Source organism: Eschrichtius robustus, chromosome 3 (assembly GCF_028021215.1).
Source record: "Eschrichtius robustus isolate mEscRob2 chromosome 3, mEscRob2.pri, whole genome shotgun sequence".
NCBI classification, from domain to species: Eukaryota; Metazoa; Chordata; class Mammalia; order Artiodactyla; family Eschrichtiidae; genus Eschrichtius; species Eschrichtius robustus.
The window spans coordinates 177,670,723-177,692,738 of record NC_090826.1 but is presented as its reverse complement, the minus strand read 5'-3'; the positions used below and the strand labels follow the sequence as shown (position 1 = coordinate 177,692,738).

General features: G+C 35.4%; 1 pseudogene; it reads left to right on the top strand.

Annotated features, from left to right (window-relative positions):
- Nucleotides 1–11,817: 11,817 nt before the first annotated feature.
- LOC137761636 (S-adenosylmethionine decarboxylase proenzyme-like) lies at nt 11,818–12,708 on the top strand (annotated as a pseudogene).
- Nucleotides 12,709–22,016: the final 9,308 nt, after the last annotated feature.

Genomic DNA, 22,016 nt, shown 5'->3' with positions numbered 1-22,016 from the left:
TACATTAAATGATGGCCTGTTTTTCTTAAGCCAGCTGAAGTTAATTTCTGAAACTTAAAATCGAAAATACCCTACCTGAAATATTTAATTATAAAATTGTGGAATTAAAAACGAGTAGTGGCTAGATGCAACTGTAAGGCAATGTTCAGGTGTGCATTTTACTTAAAAATCTGTAATACTAAGAGGAAAGAAAAGAAGTTGAAATTTGTCATGCAAGCAATGTATAAGAGCTATGAGAGGAAACCACCAGTAGAATCAAGTATTTTCTGAAATACCCAGAGAGACCTCTGCCCAGATATAAAGGGAAAATTCTCTACAGGTTACTTTTATCCAGCATATACGATTTAAATATTAAGGATGGGTGGTTTATTTGAGAAGAATTTTTGATAATGAAATTTTAGTGTTTTTTTTTTTAACATCTTTATTGGAGTATAATTGCTTTACAATGGTGTGTTAGTTTCTGTTTTATAACAAAGTGAATCAGCTATACATATACATATATCCCCATATCTCTTCCCTCTTGCATCTCCCTCCCTCCCACCCTCCCTATCCCACCCCTCTAGGTGGTCACAAAAGCACCGAGCTGATCTCCCTGTGCTATGTGGCTGCTTCCCACTAGCTAGCTATTTTACATTTGGTAGTGTATATATGTCCATGTCACTCTCTTACTTTGTGCCAGCTTACCCTTCCCCCTCCCCATATCCTCAAGTCCGTTCTCTAGTAGGTCTGTGTCTTTATTCCCGTCTTGCCACTAGGTTCTTCATGGCCTTTTTTTTTTTTTTCCCCTTAGATTCCGTATATATGTGTTAGCATACTGTATTTGTTTTTCTCTTTCTGACTTACTTCACTCTGTATGACAGACACTAGGTCTATCCACCTCACTACAAATAACTCTATTTCATTTCTTTTTATGGCTGAGTAATATTCCATTGTATATATGTGCCACATCTTCTTTATCCATTCATCTGTTGATGGACACTTAGGTTGCTTCCATGTCCTGGCTCTTATAAAGAGAGCTGCAATGAATATTGTGGTACATAACTCTTTTTGAATTATGGTTTTCTCAGGGTATATGGCCAATAGTGGGATTGCTGGGTCATATGGTAGTTCTATTTTTAGTTTTTTAAGGAAGCTCTATACTGTTCTCCATAGTGGCTGTATCAATTTACATTCCCACCAACAGTGCAAGAGTGTTCCCTTTTCTCCACACCCTCTCCAGCATTTATGGTGTGTAGATTTTTTGATGATGGCCATTCAGACTGGTGTGAGATGATACCTCATTGTAGTTTTGATTTGCATTTCTCTAATGATTAATGATGTTGAGCATTCTTTCATGTGTTTGTTGGCAATCTGTATATCTTCTTTGGAGAAATGTCTGTTTAGGTCTTCTGCCCATTTTTGGATTGGGTTGTTTGTTTTTTTTTTTGTTTGTTTGTTTGTTTTGATATTGAGCTGCATGAGCTGCTTGTAAATATTGGAGATTAATCCTTTGTCAGTTGCTTCATTTGCAAATATTTTCTCCCATTCTGAGGGTTGTCTTTTCGTCTTGTTTATGGTTTCCCTTGCTGTGCAAAAGCTTTTAAGTTTCATTAGGTCCCATTTGTTTATTTTTGTTTTTATTTCCATTTCTCTAGGAGGTGGGTCAAAAAGGACATTGCTGTGATTTATGTCATAGAATGTTCTGCCTATGTTTTCCCCTAAGAGTTTGGTAGTGTCTGGCCTTACATTTAGGTCTTTAATCCATTTTGAGTTTATTTTTGTGTATGATGTTAGGGAGTGTTCTAATTTCATTCTTTTACATGTAGGTGTCCAGGTTTCCCAGCACCACTTATTGAAGAGACTGTCTTTTCTCTATTGTATATTCTTGCCTCCTTTATCAAAGATAAGGTGACCATATGTGTGTGGGTTTATCTCTGGGCTTTCTATCCTGTTCCATTGATCTATATTTCTGTTTTTGTGCCAGTACCATACTGTCTTGATTACTGTAGCTTTGTAGTAGAGTCCAAAGTCTGGGAGCCTGATTCCTCCAGCTCCATTTTTCTTTCTCAAGATTGCTTTGGCTATTCGGGGTCTTTTGTGTTTCCATACAAATTGTGAAACTTTTTGTTCTACTTCTGTGAAAAATGCCATTTGTAGTTTGATAGGAATTGCACTGAATCTGTAGATTGCTTTGGGTAGTATAGTCATTTTCACAAGTTGATTCTTCCAATCCAAGATCATGGTATATCTCTCCATCTGTTTGTATCATCTTTAATTTCTTTCATCAGTGTCTTATAATTTTCTGTATACAGGTCTTTTGTCTCCTTAGGTAGGTTTATTCCTAGGTATTTTATTCTTTTTTGTTGCAATGGTAAATGGGAGTGTTTTCTTAATTTCACTTTCAGATTTTTCATCATTAGTGTATAGGAATGCAAGAGATTTCTGTGCATTAATTTTGTATCCTGCTACTTTACCAAATTCATTGATTGGCTCTAGTAGTTTTCTGGTAGCATCTTTAGGATTCTCTATGTATAGTATCATGTCATCTGCAAGCAGTGACAGCTTTACTTCTTCTTTTCCGATTTGGATTCCTTTTATTTCTTTTTCTTCTCTGATTGCTGTGGCTAAAACTTCCAAAACTATGTTGAATAATAGTGGTGAGAGTAAGCAACCTTGTCTTGTTCCTGATCTTAGTGGAAATGGTTTCAGTTTTTCACCATTGAGGACAATGTTGGCTGTGGGTTTGTCATATATGGCCTTTAATATGTTGAGGTAAGTTCCCTCTATGCCTACTTTCTGGAGGGTTATCATAAATGGGTGTTGAATTTTGTCGAAAGCTTTCTCTGCATCTATTGAGATGATCATATGGTTTTCTCCTTCAATTTGTTAATATGGTGTATCACATTGATTGATTTGTGTACATTGAAGAATCCTTGCATTCTTGGGATAAACCCCACTTGATCATGGTGTATGATCCTTTTAATGTGCTGTTGGATTCTGTTTGCAAGTATTCTGTTGAGGATTTTTGCACCTATATTCATCAGTGATATTGGCCTGTAGTTTTCTTTCTTTGTGACATCTTTGTTTGGTTTTGGTATCAGGGTGATGGTGGCCTCGTAGAATGAGTTTGGGAGTGTTCCTCCCTCTGCTATATTTTGGAATAGTTTGAGAAGGATAGGTGTTAGCTCTTCTCTAAATGGTAGATAGAATTTGCCTGTGAAGCCATCTGGTCCTGAGCTTTTGTTTGTTGGAAGATTTTTAATCACAGTTTCAAATTCAGTGCTTGTGATTGGTCTGTTCATAGTCTCTATTTCTTCCTGGAAATTTTAGTGTTTTAAATGCAGAGTAGGATGCTATGAGTTACAGAGCAAGTGGAAGCCAAAATTATTTAATACAGTGGTTAGGGAATTTAGGTTACTGATTGACGATAATGTGACTGAAAGCTCTTTTCTGGATTAATAATTTTAACAAATTTTTATCTGATTCCAAGAGCCATTTTTGTATTTGGGCAAGGTAGCCTGTATCACAGGAGATGGATTTAAATTGCAGTAGTTTATTGCAGAATATGAACTGAGATATGTGTGAAGAAAAAAAAATTTAAGAGTTAATAAGCTCTGGCTGTAGCAAAATTTGACCTTAGTGATCTAATATGTGATTACCAGATGCCAAAGGAAATTGCAGTAACCTGGCTACAGTACTTTTGAGAACACTAAAAATCAAATCAACAAGCAAGCAAAATCACAGAAATGTCTCTTTTAAGGTGAATAGTGAAAGGTGTCAGTTAAAATATCAAGCACTAGAGTTAGGCAGTTTCCCCTCAATTTCATAAGTTTTTAACAAAGCAATTAATTGCCCAAGCTCTGACAAATAATGTATTTTGATCCAGGGAATTTGAATTTTACTCCATGATTTAATGCAATTTTTGTTCTTTTTCATTTTCCATCTCTAAGAGATGTGCCATATGTGTTTGATATTATGACTTCATCAAAAAAAATTAATAAGTCAATATATTTTTCTGTTTTAATGTTTACTGAATAGCTGTAATTAAATATTATACTTCTGGACTTGTTTTTAGCAAAATAAAAGATAAGCCAGTGACTGCATTGTGGAATATGTTAATTTTACAATATGTTAGAAAATAAATTTATGTTCCTAATTCTAAAACATTTTAGTCTTACAACATTATCATCATTACATTATCATTATAGTTTATATTTTATTAGTATGCTCTGTATGCCTTTTATGTGATAATCTATTTTAATGTTGATTGTTATTATATTTAAACAACTTTTATAAAATCGATCCTGGTGTTTTTATATTAAAAATATTCATATTCTTAATTACTCAATGCTAAGTTAATTGAGACATTTTAGTGTTTCCTAGATTGGAATTAAATTTAACTTCTACATGGTGGCTAAAAGGTGACTAGCATGTTATTGTACTACCTGCTCTGTTATGTTACTTTTCTGCCAAACCAAATACCAAGTGATGGTGCCATGCAAAAAAGCCAATATGCAGTTACATGAAACACTAAATGATCTAGAAGATATACATACATGATTTAAAATTAATTGCAGACATAAATAATTAAGAATATTCAATCACATTTTAGTTGTGGCCATATACATGTATATATATGACATTTCAAGTCAACAGTTAGACTATATATGTAGTCTAACTGTTGACATGAAATGCTTTCCTCTCAAAATACACACTACTATATTTATTTTTTTTATTATTTTTTATAATTTTTTAAAGATTATTTATTTATTTATTTATTTTTGGCTGCGTCAGGTCTTAGTTGTGGTACGTGGGCTTCTCTCTAGTTGTGGTGTGTGGGTGTTCTCTTCTCTAGTTGTGGCATGCAGGTTCCAGAGCGTATGGGCTCTGTAGTTTGCAGCATGCAGGCTCTCTAGTTGAGGCGTGCGAGCTCAGTAGTTGTGACGTGTGGGCTTAGCTGCCCTGCAGCATGTGGGATATTAGTTCCCTGACCAGGGATCGAACCCGTGTCCCCTGAATTGGAAGGTGGATTCTTTACCACCGGACCACCAGGGAAGTCCCCACACTACTATATTTAAAATAGATAACCAACAGGGACCTACTGTACAGCACAGGGAACTCTGTTCAGTATTTGGTAATAACCTAAATGGAAAAAGAATTTGAAAAACTGATACATGTATATGTATAACTGAATCACTTTGCTGTACACCTGAAACTAACAGAACATTGTTAATCAACTATACTCCAATATAAAATAAAAATTAAAAAATAACCTCAAGAGCTCATCCTGTATTGTTATCATTGATGTTCTGATTTCCATTAAGTTGCTCTAAGTCCAGAAATTTCTTGTTAAAGTAGAATTAGGAGATAATAAAAGTAGGATAAGGAAAGTATCCTACATAAGCCTTTGATATACTTTACCTCTGTATTTATAACATAAGCTGCTTATCTAAGCCAAAACAGAACCTGGGTGAATGGGCTTTTGATAGGTGAACTTTGATGAGAAGTAGAGAGATGACAGTTTGTTAGTGGCCTGTGATAATAGGACTAGAGACCCGTGGACATTTCTAGAACTTTGTGGCCTCTGGAGCAGGGGGGAGGTTTATTCCTGGCCTTGTTGTCTAAGATCTCCTATATCCATGTGACCAGTTTGCCCTCGAATGACCTTACCAAAAATTGTGTTGTCTTTATCATGTCTTATTAAGATAAATTTGAAAACAACAAATATGGTAGGCACTGTTGGTCACAGAGTTTTGGATAAAGGTGAGAAATAAGATAATCTAATATTTTGAATATTTTTAATTCAATTGAAGCACAATCATTTTTTTTTTCTAGTTGATGCTTATACTGAAGAAGGTCTTTTTTTTTTTTTTCAGATATTTTTTTTCTCTTCTTATACTGTCCCAGTAACAAAGTAATGCATTAGGATTACAGAATTCCTTTCAGGACAGTGGTTCTAAACATTTGATACAATTAACTATATTCAAATACTTCTTTGGTTCTTCCTTCCTTTCTTCTTTTGCTTCCTTTAAATTCATGACTCAGGCATGATTTAAGACTTGGTTAAGCAAAATCTCTGGGAATGGGACTGAGTCAGGAATCATAAAAAATATGTATGTTAAAAATCGAAAACTAAAGCTATGGGATGTCACGCAACAATGCCGGAGACAGACGGGGAAATATGCAAGTATAATCTGGAAATTGTACTCGTGACAACAATTAAACTGAGATCACACACAAGATACTGGGGGAGCTTATTTCTCCCATCCTGGAAATAACAGATGGCTAGTGTGGAAAGCATATTGCTAATCCTGAAGGAAATAAAATGTCAGCTGACATTAAAATATAGGGAGTTGGAGAAAGAATAGTAAGAAGGAGGGAATAAGCTTTATGAGCCCTGGGAATATCATACACAAAAGCCTGAATTTCTGAAGTAGGTGTAGTTACAAAACTATAGTAGTCCTGGAAAGAGAACTGTTTCTCTGACATTGAGAAGAAATGCAAGTGGCAAGGTAGGTACACAGGTGTCACACTGACAGGCCTTGAAGGGAAGAAGTTTTGACTTTTTTTCCTGAGATTTGGGGAAACCAAAGATGGAATTTAAACAAAATTGTACAATGATCAGATCTGCATTTTAGATCAGTCTTCTAAACAGATTTTAGATTAGGATAGTATGTTTCTGAAGGCAAGGAGATAAATTGCCAGTGAAATATTACTTGCATAGTGATGCAAAGCAGTATAATTTTTGCTTAATGTTATGTATAAAAAGCACTCTTAAGGCAAAAAATCACTTACCCTATGTTAACTCCAGTCCCATTTGCTAAAGTTGTTATTGAAATTAACAGCAATCATGTTTTTTGCGCTGGTATATGAGAAAATGCAGCCTAAATTTTATCAGTTGCTAACTTCTCATAATTACCTTTGCTCATAATGGTCATAAATGGCTTTATTATGCTATATATTCAGTATTTGGCAGGTAAGAGGGAATTTTATAGCTTTCTTTCTATGTCGAAGCCTCTTGTCAATATCCATAGTACCACTTGAAATTTACTATAAATAATCATACAACTACTTTTAACAAACAAAGAACGTAAATTTTCATAAAGGGAGTCTTCTGTATCTTGAATCCTTCTTGCTTGCCACAGGCTTGGGAACCATAACAATGGCCTTTGATGATTTCTGGGGTAAAGTTACTGTCCTTTAAACATAAAGGTCTCTTCTCCAAACAACTGACGTTGAACTAAGAATTCACATAATGGAAAGACAAAACATCTGATAGAGAACTTGATGATGTTAGGCAATCAATAAATATTTAGCAACATTCAAAAGTTATTTTGGGGACTTCCCTGGTGGCGTAGTGGTTAAGAATCTGCCTGCCAATGCAGGGGACACAGATTCGAGCCCTGGTCCGGGAAGATCCCACATGCTGCGGAGCAACTAAGCCTGTGGGCCACAACTACTGAGCCTGCGCTCTAGAGCCCGCGAGCCACAACTACTGAAGCTCATGCACCACAACTACTGAAGCCCGCCCGCCTAGAGCCCGTGCTCCACAACAAGAGAAGCCACCGCAATGAGAAGCCCGTGCACCGCAACGAAGAGTAGCCCCCGCTCGCCGCAACTAGAGAAAGCCCGCGCGCAGCAACGAAAACCCAAAACAGCCAAAAATAAATAAATAAAATAAATAAATTTATAAAAAAAAAAAAAAGAAGTTATTTTGTTTTAATTTTGAAGGGTGAGTTGGGGAATTCTCTTGGCAGTCAAGTACTGGGACTGAAGAGCGTGCTTTAGGGCTCTCAGGCACCCCTGAGGAAGGAGGAGCTAAACCTGCCTGGATGAAAGGACACATTAAAGAGGGCGTCATATTAACCAAGGCTTGGAAGTAAAAGTCAGGTGTTTTGTTTTCAGTCTCAACGAACTTTGGGAACAGCATCCAAGTTGAAAGAGCAAGATATTTAAAGGCATGGAGAAGGCAGGGGGAGAGTAGGGTGTTTGAGAAACTGGGAACACGTGTAGTATCACGTCAAAAATTTCTAGGAAATAAAAGCTTACTCAAAAAATGAGTAGGAAAAGACTTATAAACCTTCTAACTCTCCACTTCATCTCTTATCATTTTATATCCCAGCTTTCTTTTTTATTATTTCTGTATGTTTCTACAGATAAAGAAAAATATAGAGAGATATGGATATAGACAACAAACCATCTATATCTATGTATAAAAGTCATACTGTACATAATCTCTATCTTTATAGATTTACAAATAATTACTATATTATAAATGTATGGCATATTTGTTATCTTTATTTCTCTAGTAGACTTTAAATTCCATGAGGGCAGGGACTCTTTGCTTTAACATTCTATGCCCATGAAAAAGAAGAATTCCTGGTATATACAGGGTGTTCAATACATTTTTGATGAATAAATGGACAAGAGAATGAAGAAATGAATGTGTGAATGCGATCAGATGGAGTTTTTGCCTTACCCTTAGAAGACAGAGAGCCAGCAAATGTATTTTCTCCTAGATCATTTTTGAGCCATTTCCTAATTTACAGCCTTCTATCAGTTGTATTGAAATTAATATGCACTCTAAATCAAAATCCATAAATCCAGATTATTTTGTTTGCAACTGGTGCAGTCCTTTCTGTATTGATGGCCTGCCTGGTCTTGGCTTTTGAGCGTCTCATCATTTCCTTTTCCCTGCTAATCTAACTGGTCCCAGTTTGTACTTTCCTCTGTCTGGCTCATATGACTCTAACATGTTCTAGTTACAACAGTCTTCATCAACAATATGAACTAAGTCTGTGATCACTACAATCCAAGCTCTGAAATGACAAGTCTGCTTTGTTTACCCTTTTACATCTTGTGTCCAGTGCAAGACCCAGGCAAGAGGATGTGCTCAATACATGCATGATGAATAAACAAGTGATCAATGAGCCTGATCTATTATTACTATGAGCTAAAAAAAGAGATTTAATAAAACCTTACAGAAAATCACAGATAGGCTTATCACGTTTGGCTTTCTTTGGAAGAGTAAACACAAATGACTATTTTGACTTATTTTAATTTCTTAATTAAAAATGTATTATTCCATGTTAGAGATAGTGTAATTTTTTTTTTTTTTTTTTTTTGCCATGTGCCATGTGGGAATCTTAGTTCCCCAACTAGGGATCAAAGCCCTATCCCCTGCAATGCAAGCACAGAGTCTTAACCTCTGGACCACCAGGGAAGTCCTGAGATAGTGTAATTTTTAAAGAATTACATAAAGTTTTGCATGGGGGCATTAATTTATTTTTAAAGTTTCATTTTTATAATGCATTTTTATAAATATCAGTAACCAGAAGTATAAGGTGATTGAGTCCCTATTTTACAAGATGATTTCAAAAGGATTTTTGGGGGCCGAACTAGAATAGGATTTTAGAAGAAAATAAATATTTTATTTAGATACCTTATAGCATAGCTTTAACTTTATAATACTAGAGCCACTTGTTTTTTTTTTTTTTTTTGGTTTCTAGCAGCTCATGTAGCTTTAACTTTATTAAATCTAGAGCTAGTGTTGAGTTATCTAGCAGTTTAGACTTTGACTTCCTTCAAAAATGAGAGCTACAGCCCTTTTTAAATGATCATTATGCTGCCATTAAGCATTTTATCTCAAGTCACAAAGACTCATTCATTGAACATTTGGGCTATTACTTCTGAAGGCATGTGTTCAACTTCACCATTAACATGTTCTCTACTACTTTTTAAAATCCTTTATTAAAACCGCAACCAAAACTCTCAATTGCAACGCCATAGCACAGGAATAAACACGAAGTCTGAATAAAATATCTTTGCCTCCATCATTTGCATTTCCACGAGGTCACCTCTCTATGTATCTAAAACGTGATGAGGAGTGATATCATTTCTAGGTAATGTACCTTTTCCCAAAAGCACTTTAGATTTCAAAATAAATTATGTGAGAGATTTGACTATAATTTTCCCGCCTTTGTAGGTACTTAAATATAAGCTGATTTCCTGCTTTCTGAAGGAAAATTTGAGGGACAAAACACCCCATGAATCTTACTTGGGCATATGTGTTTACTTAGGTTGATGACCACCAGCCACTCTGATGCCTGATCATAGTAAGCATTCAGTAAATGTTTTCTTTACCCAGTAACAATTTCAAGGGTATATGCAGTTCACAAATGTGAATGCATTACTATTTGTATTTATATACATACACTTAAAATGTCATTTGGAAAAATCGACTTGGGAAGTGTGTCCTGCATACATCATCTCCATTTTCAAATTTCTATAATTATTTTGAGGCACAAAATATATCTGGTTATAACCTGAGGGAAACTCAGACAGTGCCTGCCCTCTCACTAGGGGACATCTTTCCCCTCGATGACAGGCAGATCTGTCACAGGGACAGATGATTTATCTCCTCTGATTTCATCCAGTAAAGACGCCCTATACAAGGTGAAGTGATAATTTTCCTCAGAGTTAACATGTCCAATGTCTCATCTTTCATTCTAGTCCTTGTGAAATGACATCGAACACTAAATTGGGAACTAATTTTGGTTGTGAGGTTTGGCTGCCTGACCACTTCCCTGGGAAAACAAGCAAATTATCTGTACTTTTTAGTCATAGAAGTTATATGATAACTGGAGCTGGCTTTTTAGTCTGGGGATTTTTTTTTTCTTTTAATCTACACTGGAAAAGCAAAAGAAAAATATATATGACAGGGAGTTTTGCAAAAAAATATATTTTGCCAGAAAATAAATCAAAATGAAATATACAAAGTGCTGTATCTGTGAAAGAAATATAACAAGTTAGGGGAACTTTAGGTGAAGGAGTGTGGTTGGCGGTATATGTGACTACAACACTAAAATATGCCATTAATTCAGTATGAGTTTAGGAAAAAATCAACTCTCACAATTATTTGAGAGTAAAAATTCAACCAGTCAACCTATTATGTTCATCCAGCAAGAAAACTTCAGCAAGAAAACTTGTAAATGTTTGTCTTTAGAACACAGCCTTATAATTCATTTTCTGAATGCACTTATTTTAGCACATAAATAGGGTAGCCAAGTGTGACTTGACTGAAGTGTGCTTGTGAAGTGTGTTTGAGTAAACAAAAGATTTATGTGATAAGCTAAATTCTAACCTACATAGTTGCATATTTTTCCTTGATGAATACAATTGATGATGGGTTATATAATTTATTAGGAAGGTGTATTAGCAGTGAGGCACTTAGAAATAGAGAAGTTATATGACTTTAGGTTATAAAGACAAACTAAGAATAGAGAAAGGTTGTGCTTTCTAAAGTTTATGATTATTTTATAAAATGGACATGTTAGGCTCCCACAGTATGGCCGGCGACATTAGCTAGAGCTCGCTCTGCTCTCTCTAACGGGGAAACAGCGGACTGCAAGAGACTGAGCTGTATCTGCCTCTACTTCCAACAGACTCACGTTCAACTTTCGCTCACGAAAAAAAAAAAAAAAAAAAAGCTGGGAAAATTTTATTAACCCTTTTTAAAAAAAAGTTAATGTAAAATTATAGCAAAAAAGGAACCTGAACTTTAGTAACACAGCTGGAACAATCTGCAGCGGCGGCGGCAGCGGCGGGAGAAGAAATTTAATTTAGTTGATTTTCTGTGGTTCTTGGTTGTTCGCTAGTCTCACGGTGACGGAAGCTGCACATTTTTTCGAAGGGACCGAGAAGCTGCTGGAGGTTTGGTTCTCCAGGCAGCAACCTGACGCAAACCAAGGATCTGGGGATTTTCGCACCATCCCAAGATCCGAGTGGGACATACTTTTGAAGGATGTGCAATGTTCAATCATAAGTGTGACAAAAACTGGCAAGCAGGAAGCTTGTGTACTCAGTGAGAGTAGCATGTTTGTCTCCAAGAGAGGTTTCATTTTGAAGACATGTGGTACCACCCTCTTGCTGAAAGCACTGGTTCCCCTGTTGAAACTTGCTAGGGATTACAGTGGGTTTGACTCAATTCAAAGCTTCTTTTATTCTCCTAAGAACTTCATGAAGCCGCCTCACCAAGGGTACCCACACCGGAATTTCCAGGAAGAAATAGAGTTTCTTAATGCAATTTTCCCAAATGGAGCAGCATATTGTATGGGAGGCATGAATTCTGATTGTTGGTACTTGTATACTTTGGATTTCCCAGAGAGTGGGGTGATCAATCAGCCAGATCAAACCCTGGAAATTCTGATGAGTGAGCTTGACCCAGTGGTTATGGACCAGTTCTACATGAAAGATGGTGTTACTGCAAAGGATGTCATTCATGAGAGTGGAATTTGTGACCTGATACCAGGTTCTGTCATTGATGCCACACTGTTCAATCCTTGTGGGTATTCAATGAATGGAATGAAATCGGATGGAACTTATTGGACTATTCACATCACTCCAGAACCAGAATTTTCTTATGTTAGCTTGAAACAAACTTAAGTCAGACCTCCTATGATGACCTGATCAGGAAAGTTGTGGAAGTCTTCAAGCCAGGAAAATTCGTGACCACACTGTTTGTAAATCAGAGTTCTAAATGTCGCACAGTGCTTTCTTCGCCCCAGAAGATTGAAGGTTTTAAACCTCTTGATTGCCAGAGAGCTATTTCAATGATTACAGTTTTGTTTTTACCAGTTTTGCTAAGAAGCAGCAACAACAGCAGAGTTGATTAAGAAAAATGAAGAGAAAACGCAAAAAGAGAACACACATAGAAGAAGGTGGTGGCTGCTTTTTGATACCAAGGGCCATGCTTTCCATAACCACCACCTTGTAGTTGCAGAAAGCCCTAGATGTGACGATAGTGTAATCATCTTGAATTGTATGCATATTATATCACGGAGTTAGATATCTGCATGAATGCTTTCTTCTGTGTTTAGGTATCCCATGCCATTCTTGCTATGAAATTGAAGTGCGTGTAGAAAAAACCTTTTACTATATGAAACTTTACAACACTTGTGAAAACAATTCAATTTGGTTTATGCACAGTGTAATATTTCTCCAGGTTCATCCAAAATTCCCCACAGACAAGGCTTTCATCCTCATTAGGTGTTGGCCTCAGCCTAGCCATCTGGGACTGTTCTATTAAATTGCTACCAGGATTTTGCATCTAGTTACCTCCACTTTCTAGAACATATTCTCTACTAACGTTATTGAAACAAATTTCTACTTCATACAGATGTTTTTCCAGCACCAATCAAAGTTCTTCTTCCACGAGTCGAGTCCTCTAAGAAAATGACTGCAGTTATCCATTTTGTGTATTAATAGCTCACTGCTTCCTATACTTGTGTGACTTTAATGGATTCATTCCTCACCATGGTGTCTCCCTCCCAACCACACCCCCTCCATAAAGCAATACACTGTTACACTGTGGGTTTACACTAACCTTATACCCCAGAGGGGGAATGGGGGGATGGACCCTGGGCTTAATTTTCTTTTAAGGTCAAGGGAGTTTGGCATTTTTCGTTACCGTGAGCTCTTTTGGAATAAGCTGGTGTTGATTAGCAAAGAAGGTGTGGATTGATACTAGGGAATATTGGCAGAACTGTATGGAAACTGTATGCCATTCTGTGCCCCCCATTAAATGAGGTTAGCTTCTCATGAGTACCATGCCTTTATTAACTTGCTAAGTGGTAGTATAAAAGAATTACCACTAAATTTGTTAGCAAGGAGATTTAAGATAAAGGTTGTGTTGGATTCAACAAGTCAAGTCAGCTCAGATGATTCACCTTAACTTTTACTTTCGTAGCCATTTCCACTGATTTCTATTAAGGATATGCCATAAACTTTGGTTTAAAGCAGAATCGATGTCTTTGCCATCTTGTGACTTAAAAACCTCTGGGACTTTGTGATGCATGTGATAGTGTCCTGACAGTCCCTCTGACTGGTATTTCCTTCACCATGGAGTAACATCAAGTGATGAATGAGAACTGTTCAGGTTATTCAGACATACTACACAGTGAAGCAGAATGCTACCCATAAAACGTAACATACAAAATTCCAAAATGGTCAATGGGAAATGACTAGAAATACAGGCTTAAAAGAGTTGGCATCTTTTAGCTGTATTTGCTAACATGGACATTTAAGCAGTTGAGAAAAGAGGAAAGTTGACTCAATTTTGTATTTCTTGTCCTCAAACAATTTTTGATTCTTTCTGGATTGATGCAGTGATGTTTTTGTATTTATAAATGAAACACTTTTTTTTTTTAGTGTTTCTAAACATAAATTCTACTTGGCTTGAAATCAAGTGGTTGGAACACTTTTGACTTTTAAACATGTTGTTGATTCAAAGCTTCATTGAAGAAGCTTTCAATCAATGGATCAGTCAAATTCTGTAATTAGCACACAGTACCTAATGTTTTGGTGCTATTATGAGGACCAATGCTCAAAGTGGATTTTGTTCTTGAACAGTGTTCCAGTAGATTTCATGAACATTTATTGGCTTGAGGTCTGATTCCCCCCCCCCCCTTAATAGATTTAAGATTTCTATTTAATGTTGAAAAACTGCACAAATTTGTATGGAACCAGGCCTAGAAAAATGAAAACTATGGATTGAATAGTAATCTAAATTAATCCTAGTGTATATGATAGTGGAGGGAAAATTTTGGTGCCTTAATTTCTCTCTTCATGGTGTTGGACTTAAATCAGTTGAAATGTATCTCTGTACCGTAATTTAAGCTTCAATAAAGGTTTGCTTAATTCATTGTCTAGTGACATTCAGAAAGTTTTCTGTTGATGTATTTTTTTTTAAATAGTACACATGACCAAATACTAAACATTTAAAGTTTTTATAATTAATTGAGTAAATCAGTATTTAATGATCATTTTTTAGGATTTATGGGAGTTGTCATAAAGATAAGATCTTTAAGGTCCTGGGAGAACAGATTTAAACTTTTTTTTTGTTAGTGGCTTCATACCTGAAGCTCAAAGGAAATCATCCGGGCTATATACCAGGATATCAAAGAGTAGAAAAGGTGTAAGTAGTAAGAATAAGAATGCTAGAGTTTGGAGCTAGAAAAGTGAAAAGTTTGGAGGTGGAATAGTCTAACATTTATTATGAAATAGGCTCTTGATGGTGGGGTGGGGCAGAGTTTAATTCATGGTTATTTCTATTAACTAGAACAGAGTTATAAGCTTTTGATCATTGTGCCATGCAGGTACATATCTCATCATCTGGCAGAATTTCAGTTCTTCAGTCTCATCTACAATAGCTAAATACTGGAATCTTATAAAAATGTGTATTTGGATCTTTCTCAGAATAAGCTTATCAGAATATTGTCCAAAATCTGAGTTAAAAAGGGTTGATCGTAGAAAAGCAGGTTGTTACATATGTGTGCAATACCTACAGCACCAGATTCTTTTACATGAACAGGTAACTGAGTTTGGCAGACACTTGGTGTTAATCAGATTCTGGGACATAATCTGAAAAATATGGTAAATGTGATATCACACTATGAAAGATAAAAGGCTTTTATTGTCCTAGCCAGATAACTCACCATTTCCTGGCTACCCACCTTCAAACTTTACATTCTCATCTACCCTTTTTGTAATAATGGAAGAAGTATTGGTCCTTTGGATTCCATCCACCCATTCCTACCTTCAGAGACTTTGTAACTGAGTTCACTGCAAGCATGTCCACTGTTGCTCACCATCAGAAACTTTTCTAGTTTCTTCCCACTTACGTTTGCCCCTTAGGGTCCACTTTCTTAGTCCTTTACAAGACGACAAGTGTCAATTTTTACCCCCAAACTGAACCCTCTTCAGACTACTTCTTGCAATCCAGCATTTTCCTGAGTTGTTCAAACCAGAAACCTAGGATGAAATTGAGGCAGGGTCATAGAGATCTGTTATGTGACTAAGATTGGAAGAAAACCACTGGCAGTGTCAAGAGATGTCCAATATGCTGTTGGGTATGTGAGCTAGGATCCCATAAAAATAGGTCAAGATTTGTAATTAAACATCTTAACTGGATGTATATTAAAAAAAATAGTACCTTGAACCTTCACACCCTAGCTTCGATAGTCCTCAATTCTGCTTTGGTACATTCATCTGTCCGCTATACACACCTCTTATTAGGTAAGATTTATAAAATTGAAATACACAAATCTTAACTACAATTTTGAAAATGGATACTTTTAGCCCACAGCCATATCAGGACAAAGGCAGGTTCCCTTATACCCCTACCTAAGCAACAAAGCACTACCCCTACTTTAGTTGGTAGTTTAACTACTATCCATATTTTTTCACCAATGACTAGGGTTTCCCTCCCCCCCCCAGCTCTGAAACTAAATTGAATCACTTAATGCTTTCATTAGTATAAAGTTTTGAGAGGTTGAACCATGTATTTCTTTCTATTGATGAGTAGTATTCCATTGTATGAATGTACCACAATTTGTTTAGCTATTCTCCTGTTAATGAACATTTTGTTTCCAATTTTGGGAAAATATGAATAAAGCTGCTATGAACATTTGCAAAAAACAAACAAAAATAAATAAAATGGACATATTAAAGGGATATGGGTATTAGATGAATTGAATACAAGTTCATTAAGTAATTGGTATCTGAGGATTTCGCAAGTCATTCCTGTGGGCCCTGATGACATGAATCTCATCTAAATAATAATGAAAATGAATATAGAAAGTAGTAAAGGAATAGAAAGTGTGTTTTGGAAGCATGTTATTTATAGGTAGTAGGTGAAAGTAAGTAGATTTAATTTAAGTAGATTATTTTATTTATTATTTATATATGAAGTGCGTGGGGGGGGTCATTAATTGCATCCTTTTATGGTTGGGGAAAATAGGACATAATAAGGAAAAATAATTTTCCCAAGATCTCACACCTAGTAAGTGGTGGAGTCTGAATCTAAACCTGTCTTAGAGCATGCATTTTTTTTAACCTTAGACTAATAAAAAGCAAGGTAAGCTATGTGCTTTAAGCATCTAATAATACAAAAGAGAACGGTGATACATCTAGAGAATAGGCATGTCAGTTGCAGCTTTAAAGGAGGGGTAAAATTTCTTCAAGCTGGAACAGGGAAAAGGTACATTTCATCATGCAGTTGAAACTTTATGAGCAAAGGCAAGTAAAGATGAACGACCCTGTTCTTTACAAGAACAAGAAAATTCGAAGGAAATCAAGCCTGGAAAAAGTATTCACAGTCAGATCCTTGACTTTAAACTCCAAGCCAAAACTAAGCGACAAAAATAGAAAGACTACTATGCAAGTATACTTGTTTGTGTCAGTGATGAGCAATTATTAAGATTGCTGGAAAACTGGTTAATGATATCAGAAAATAATTAATTTATATGCTTACCTTACATGATCCACTAAATTAAGATAAAGTTGAATTAAAAAGTTAGAAGTGATTGGTAGAGAGTTCTTCAAGGCTTTTGGTAATTTTTTGTTCCCTAGTTTGGTTTTATCCCATCTCCCTCCTCAAGAAGATGATTGTGATAGGCTGAATATTAGTCCCCAAAGATCTCAGGTCCTAACTCCTGGAATCTGTGAGTGTGATCTTAGATGGTAGCCAAGACTTCGTAGGTGTGATTAAGGATCTTGATGTGGGAGCATCATCCTGGATCATCAAGGTGAGCCATACAAATGATCACAATTGTGCTTAGGAGAGGGAGGCAGAGGGAGACTTGAAGACAGAAGAGGAAAAAGACCATGTGACCATGGAAGCAGGAGAAAAATGTGGTGTGATGTAGTGACATGAGCCAAGCAATGAAGAGCAGCTTCCAGAGGCTGAAAAAGGCAAGAAAATGTATTCTCTCCTAGAATCTCCAGAGGGACCATGGTGCTGCTGACACTGATGTCATCCCAGTGAAACACATATAGACTCTGGCCTCCAGAACCATAAGAGAATACATTTGTGTTGTTTAAGCCACAAAATTTGTGGTAATTTGTTAAAGTCACCATGGGAAATTAATGCAATGATTTTTATAAATGTGTGCATCAGATCATTATATAATTTTATGTACATGAAATGTTTATAAATAAGTATGAATTAATAAAAAACTAAAATATAGTGAGCTACATACTTTTTTTGGATGAAAGAATGGGTTACCTATCCAGTACATGAAGCATTTCCATAAATTAAGGAAAAAAAACTATCAACAGAAAAACTTAGAAGCTATTGAGCATGTAGTTCCTAATTCAAAGCATGTAAATGATGATTAAGTGATAAAAAGGTCACTCTAGTTATCAGAGAATTACAAATTTAAATAGCAAGGGAAAACATTTTTAATTCTGCCAAAATGGTATATATTTAATCATCTTATTTCAATAATTTATTTGTAAAATCTCCAGCAAGTTTATATTGGAATTACTGTGTCCTACAACTCAGTTTAGTAATTTGCACTTCCATCTTCAAACTTCTGCACGCTTCGTGTTGCTAAACCCTTGCAATCAACCTGAGTCCTGTATTTCTCTCAAACCCTGCATTGTTCGTCTAAGACATCTTCTTGGTGTTATTTTCAAAATATATCTCCTCCTCTACAAGCTTGGCCTACATGTCCATCATTCTTGCCTAGATTTTTACTTTAACATCCTAACCGATCTCCCTGCTTTGACCTCTGTATTACCACTGTTCATCCGCAACACAAATATCAGAGTGGCCCTGTGAAACTGATCATATCCCTTCTCTGGGATGTAATCATCCCATGGTTCTTTCCAATTGCCTCTGAGGCCCTAGGTGATTTCACACGCCTCCCTTCTTGCCTTTTTTTTTACTTTCCTTCCTATTATTCTCAACCTAGGCCACTCCACTCCAGACACTTTCACCATCTCATCATTTCTGAACATTCTACGCTTGCTCTGACATAAAAGGTTTTTGCACTGGCTCTTCCTGCTTTCTGGAAGCAAGCTTTCTTCTTCTTACTTTTCCCATTTTCTTCCAAATAACTTCATGTCTCACTTTCTCTCCTCCTGGAAACCTTCTATCAAATGATACTTCTACTGAGTGTTCCATCTAAAATTCCAAGCCCGAATTCCCTGGCATTCCAGTGGTTAGGACTCCACACTTTAAGGGCAGGGATTCAATCCCTGGTCGGGGAACTAAGATCTTGCAAGCCACGTGGCGTAGCCAAAAAAATAAATTAATTAAAAACAAAATAGAATAAAATAAAATTTCAAGTCCCCCAACACTCTCAATGCCTGTTATAGTGTCCAATTTTATTTTCTACAGCGTTTATTACATTCTGATTCTATATGCCTATTTACTAGTTCAATATGTCTATGGTACACAGTTTTGTGTGGTTTTTTTTTTTTACATTTTAACATTATGGAAGTCCTAATGTATCTAATAATCACTGTCAGCCCAATATCATTAGTGACTCAACAGTGTGAAAAATGTTCTAGTTATACCTTCTAATATTATGAAAACAGCAGCATTAAAGTAATCTAGACTTCAAATTATGCTTATTTTTCCCTTGGCTGCCTTCCCTACCAGGAATAATCTTCATAAATGTAAAGGTATTATTTTTTCTATTTTGTTTACTCATGCATTCCCAAACCCTGGAATAATTTCTGGTACATAGGAGAAATCAAACAAATATCTGTCTAATGAATTTATGTATTAAAGAAGAGCAATTATATTGCTTCATTACATAGTAGATATTCAGTCAATGTTGGTTGTTATAATAGTAATCCTAAAGAACATTCAGAAATGATTTTGCTAATACATTTTGTGGTAAATATTTGATCTAGAGACAAAGGCTTGGCCCAATCTTCTGGTTACTTCTCTTTACATGCTATTATTATATTCTTAGCAACATTTAGAAATTTTAGGGAAGATACTAATGTTTATGTTTTAATAAATAAATGAAAATTTGAAATAATTACCGTTTTAAAAATTTTGGCTGTATTTGAAATCCAAAATAGACTGATGAGTTTTCCAAACAGTATTATACTGAATGAAAAAGTTTTTATCATAAGAAAAGTTAAAGAACTGAGAACATCTACCTTACTATTAATTCCATATTAACATATTAGGCATATTATTTATAGTCCAATTATAAAGTCATTAAAATCACTAAGAGTTAACCTTTCCATTTCTTAGATATGTTGGGAAAGCCATTTTGTATTCAGCAAGTTCTCTCAAATGGCATGGAAAAGAAATCTGATTCATTCAGTAATGCCTGAATCTGACAGAATTTTTCTCTCATTACTCTAATCTTAAGACAAAACTTGTAATCTACAGGTATTAATCTCTATCATTCAAAGTGAAATATAACTAAGTCAATTAGGCTTTGAAGTCTTGCATGAGTGTTTGTCTCTGCCTACTTTCCAGCTGAAATTTTAGGTTGCTTCTAAAATGTTACCTCTATTTGAAGCTTGGTTATCAGCAACATCTACATTAAATTTTACAGAATTAATGATTATCAAAATAGCATTGAAGTAGTAATTGCACATTTTGAATTTAGTGAACAGAATTAAAATATAGGCATTGATGTTGGGATTTGTATGAAATTCATTCTGAAACACCTTATACAGACAGTTATTCTACTGCTCTTTTGTATGTTGTTAAATCCTTCTTATTCTTTTGTGAGCAAATCATACCCAGTAAAGAGTCAAAGGGTGCTAAGAGGAGCTATAAATATTGGAATGCTTCATATGACTAATTAAACAAGTATTGACTTTAAGTTGTCATTTTTATTAATTATTAAAGCAATGCCCTTGGAATAGTGCCATTTTTCCTGCTATTGTTGACACAGAAAATATGAATTACTGTAATATTCTCTTAATTTACATCCTGCATTCAGCTCCAACTCAATCCAATTCAATCTAGATAACACCGAAACCCAAGTACAGGTAAATAGTGGGGTTCAACTATTGGAGTCTATATTTACCTTCACTTTAATAATCAATTTCATGAAGGATATTTAGTTAGCTGCTATTTTCCTGTACTGGGCTGTGTGAGATGAAATGTGATAAATTAAATCATGATGTTGCACACATTCTAAAATAGTATCAAAAATAAGAACAGGTATAACTAAAACTTACATCTAGCTTCCACGTCCTTCCACAAACATTATTAAAACATTGTATTTTTAAGCAGGTATACTGAGGTATTTTTTATATAACATAAAATTCATCTATTTTGAGTGTACAATTCAGTAATTTTTATTACCTTTACTGAGTATTTCACCCATCACCACACATTAGAACATTTTTATCCCTCCAAAAAGATCCCTCACATCCATGTACAGCTGGTCCTCATCTCACCCCCAGCCTCAGGCAACCACTAATCTAATTTCTGTCACTATAAATTTGCTTTTTTCAGAACATATCATACAGATAAAATCATATAATATGTGGTCTCTTGTGTATGGTCATTTAACATAACATTTTTGGAGTTCATGGAATATGACAGTATTTTTTTTATTGATGAATAGTATTCCAGTGTATAGATAAACCACATTTTATCTCTCCATTCCATTTAGATTGCTACTAGTTTTTGCCTATTATGGTAATGTTTCTATTAACATTCACATGCAAGTCTTTGTGTGGACAAAAACTTTCATTTCTGTTGGTTAGACACCTACTAGTCAAAATACTAGGTCATGGGGTAGTTTCCTGTTTAACTTTTCTAGAAACTGCCAAACTTATTTTCTAGTGACTTTACCATTTTACATTCCCGCCAATCAATAGTATGAGAGTTTCTGTTTCTCCATTTTCTCACCAACGTTTGCCATTGTCTGCCTTATTTATTATAGATATTTTAGTAGAGGTTAAATTGTTATCAAAAGGTAGGTTTAGTTTTCATTTCCCTAATGAATAATTATATTGAGCAAATTTTTATGCTTTTTAGCCATTTGCATATATCTTCTTTGATGAAATGTCTGTTGGACTTTTATTCAAATGAATAAATACTGTTCTTTTTTGTTGTTTGTTTCTTTTATTCCTTATTATTTTTTTAATTGGAGTATAGTTGCTTTACAATATTGTGTTAGTTTCTACTGTACAGCAAACTGCATCAGCTATACGTACACATATACCCCCTCTTTTTTGGATTTCCTTCTCACTTAGGTCACCACAGA